Raw genomic sequence first — 4,265 nt, forward strand, 5'->3', positions numbered from 1 at the left:
AGCAAAGTGCAGTGGAGTATTAGTCTTCTGAGAGAAATTAGGTTTTGTATATAGTGTTGTAAATAGTCTGGTCCACTTGTAAATGAGCACGGAAGCAGAAGGGGGTGAACTACCCATTTGTTGTTTTCTTTTGCTTGTTAAATTAGGGCGCTAACATTAGTGCTTGTCTTTTGTTTAGTTTTGTGTCATGCAGGGTTTAGGTAGCACTTTTTGAAATAGCTTCTTTTGTTTATTATTTTGACCCTTGGTAACCCTGGAGTTAATGCTTTCAGTTTTGGTGTTATTGGTGGCAATAAACCTCACCTTTAATAGTATATTGGCTATTTGGGTCTGGTTTTGGGGACCCTCTTTAGCCTTTATGTTGCACTTGTGTACCCCTAGACCGGGATGTAACATGGACTCAGGAAAATATATTGTATAAAAGCAAGCAAAAAGTGCCAGCAGTGCAATGTAGGCTTTTGCCTGTAGCTTGAGAGGAGCTTCATTCGGAGCTATTCAAGGGGCCAAAAACACAGTGACTTATTTAGACAAAGATTTCCAATAACAAACCACATGGCCAAAGGTCACATACTTGATATTATTCTATATTTTACAGCTTAGAGTTCAAATTGAAAATGATATATATATATTTTTTACATATTTATGTACATTCTGAGTGCCTTATTCAGGAAAATGTGTTCTTCTGTTTTTAATCGTTGATAACACACTGATAGTGTACAGTAATGCCAAACAACTACATACCAGATGTTGAAAAGGGACCAAAGAACATACCGCTGATTTTATGACAGTTTTGGAGCTAAAACAACAAAATGATTCCAGGCATCTTGCATAACATTATACGGTTTAAGGATAAAAATATATGTTCAGCAGATTTCACTTATTCACTCATTTAGGTCCTCTCTATAGTATGTTGGCCTCATGGGAGCCACTGTGAAATATCTGAAGCATGACAATGTGTTTAATAGCTTTTCTAAACCAGGGGTAAAATAGTGCATAGATCAGAGGGTTCAAACAGGAGTTAAAATAGAAGAGATAACGGACAATTGATGTGGATGACTCACTGAGTGAGTCTTCCCCTGCAAGAGAGACGCAATAGTATGGACAGAAACACATTAGAAACACAACTATTAGAACACCAAGAGTCCTTCCTGCTTTCAACTCAGATTTCTTTTTTGTCAGATTCACTGAAAGCTGCAGTGTGACAGCTGTAACATGAGAGCCCATGGCACGGGCCTGAGACACAGCCACTGCAAATACTCTCATATACAGAACTACGATAACAGAAATAGGAACAATAAAGGTTAACAAAAGATCAACAGTTCCTGTAAAGTTGATGACAAAAACACATTCTCCATAGCAGGAATTATGCCTTCCTGGTTGAATCAGCTCATCTTTTAAAAGGACTACTATACAAAACACAACAGAGCCAACACAAACAAACAGAACGTTTAACTCTTGTCACAGTAATTCTGGTAGAGTAATGCAGAGGATAACAGATCGCCACATAGTGGTCAACTGATATGAGAACCATGTTTCCCACTGAAGCCGAGGTAATGATGAAAGACACATAATTAAAGAGAGAACACAAAAGGTTACCGAAAGCCCAGCAGGCTATTCCTAGGACGATTTCTCCAGGCAGCAACAGGAGCCCCACAAGAAAGTCTGACACAGCCAAAGAGAGGAGGAGGATGTTAGTGGGTGTGTGGAGCTGCCTGGAATAAGTCAAAAAAGCACCATTACCAAAAAAATCTTCCCTTAAAAATAGAAACTTTATGTTAGTGCCACAGAACTTGCCATAACATTATGTTAAATTTAACTTTGTAAAACAATTAAAATAACCTGTTTTGGAGAAAGGTGTAGTGGTGGTTTTCTGTACATCAGGTTTTGCACGATCATATTTCGAAAACTTCCCAAATTAAATCTAATAGAAAATGGAATCTGCCTGAAGTAGGAGACTGAGATGATGACAAGGAGGTTCAGAGCTATGGTGATTACAGAGATGGAGCACAGCAGGGTATTCAGGGGCACAGCTTCAGACCAGTGAAATGCTGGTCTCCTGCAGGAAGAGTTGAAGACTTCTGGAAAGCATATACTGTCCTTGTTCTCCATCATCTAGATGAGGACAAGAGTATCAGCAGACACAGTCTGTTTAAGCTTTCAAATCTGATGAAATTAGCTGTTTCCGGACCTTCATTTGTTGTTGGGTGCCATCTCCAACAACGATGAGGCGGCCTACATGGATGAAGTGAAGAATCTGGCATCGTGGTGCCAGGACAACCACCTCCAGCTGAATGTCTGCAAGACCAAGGAGCTGGTGGTGGACTTCAGAAGGGGTCAGCACAGAGACTACAAGCCCATTATCATCAATGGAGCTCCAGTGGAGAGGGTGCAGTCCTTCAAGTATCTTGGTGTCCACATCTCCTCAGACCTGACATGGGCTGCCCACATTCAGGTCCAGACCAAAAAGGCTAGGCAGCGCCTGTATCACCTACGACAACTGAGGAAGTTCAGGGTCTCTCCAAAGATCCTCAGGATTTTCTATACAGGCGCTGTGGAGAGCATCCTCACACAGAACATGACATCGTGGTTCGGGAACAGCTGTGTGAAGGACCAAAAAGCTCTCCAGAGAGTGATCCGTACAGCAGAATGCTGCTGCAGGATTGCTCTCCCCCCGCTTCAGGACACCTACACCAGGAGATGCCGGACTAGAGCAGCGCAGATATTGAAGGACCCGTCCCATCCTGGCAACAAACTGTTCCAACTTCTGCAATCTGGTAGAAGGTTCTGCATCTTCCGGGCAAAGACAGAGAGACTCAAGAGGAGCTTCTATCCCCAAGCCATCCGTGCCCTAAACACACACACCCGCCCTCTCACATCATCTATAATTGACTGAGACAGGACTCTCTTCCAGACACTCTAAACCAAGGCACAATGTACATTTCAAATTCCTTTAATTTTAAATATGTTTATATTGTCTATCCTGTAAAATAGTCAGATGTCTATTCATATTAATGTACAGAATTCACCTGCTTGCTGCTACTATTGCACATTCACCCAGTGTGTGTGTGTGTGTGTATATATATATATATATATATATATATATATATATATATATATATATATATATATATATGTTCTTCCTCTACACCCCCCCCCCCCAAATTTTTTTGCACATGTCGAGGAGCGTGTCAAGCTACATTTCACTGTGTGTTATACTTGTATAACTATGCATGTGACAAATAAAGAACCTTGAACCTTGAATCATTTCTCCCCTCCCCCTTTCTTATGTGTTCTCAATGGACACTGATGTAACACAGCAGTGTGCCTTTAATTATTTTCTGTCCAGTGAACTCTCTTCTCCATCTTACACTGGTCCTTGTTCTCCAGCTTTAGTGTCCATGGAATTGGCAGCTTGCACATGTGGAAACACACCATTGGTGCTGACAGGTATGTAAAGGTTTTAGAGCAACATATGCTTTCTTCCAAATGGCATGTTTTTCAGGACAGGACTTGTATATTTCATTGAGACATTACTAAACCACATACTGCATCCATTACAGCAGCATAGCTTGGTAGTTGAACTGTCCAAGTGCTGAAGTGACTTGACTACAGTACAGACCGTTCACGAATTTAAATTATTTGGAGCATGATGAAAAATACAAGAGTCATGTTCTGGGACTTTGATGGACAGCTATCGGACAAGGATAGAATAGATCCTTCTCCCATGATCCAGCAACTGGTTCTCAGATGTTTTTAAGAAAAGGGGATGTAGCAGCCCTTGGCATCAAGAACGACAGAAGAGTCTCTAACGGGTGCAGCCATTTATTTCCTCACCACACACGGCTCATTCTCTGGACCTTGAGCACCGTGAAAACTATAAAATAAGAAAATATTGATACCCGTACAGTACCTTTTGAACTATAGATCTCTTTAGATCTCTTTGGCTCTCAGCGAAGGCGGTCGCACTTTTCTCCTCTCCTCCTCACCCTTATCTTCCCTGCTTAGCCTCTTATGTCCTTGCCTTGTCTCGTGTGCATTACTTTTCCCTAGAACAGTCTCTCACTGTTGTTCTCTAAAATCTAAAAGAGAATTATGGATTTGATCAACTGGTCTCTGAATGCTATTGACACCCTCTTCTCAACGAGAAGTCTGGGCTCGGGAGAACCCGAGTGCCCTGGAGGGACTTTCCCTGCCGGATACACGATGGATGGGTGGCAGAACTGGAGGATCTTGTGCCTGGCGGGACTGTCTATCGAGGACGCTGA

The 4,265-nt window shown here is 41.9% G+C and overlaps 1 pseudogene; it reads right to left on the reverse strand.

Annotated features, from left to right (window-relative positions):
- Nucleotides 1-900: 900 nt before the first annotated feature.
- LOC113008525 (trace amine-associated receptor 3-like) lies at nt 901-2,112 on the reverse strand (annotated as a pseudogene).
- Between the last annotated feature and the right edge of the window lie 2,153 nt (nt 2,113-4,265).

This window comes from Astatotilapia calliptera, chromosome 16 (genome assembly GCF_900246225.1).
Source record: "Astatotilapia calliptera chromosome 16, fAstCal1.2, whole genome shotgun sequence".
Classification (NCBI taxonomy): domain Eukaryota; kingdom Metazoa; phylum Chordata; class Actinopteri; order Cichliformes; family Cichlidae; genus Astatotilapia; species Astatotilapia calliptera.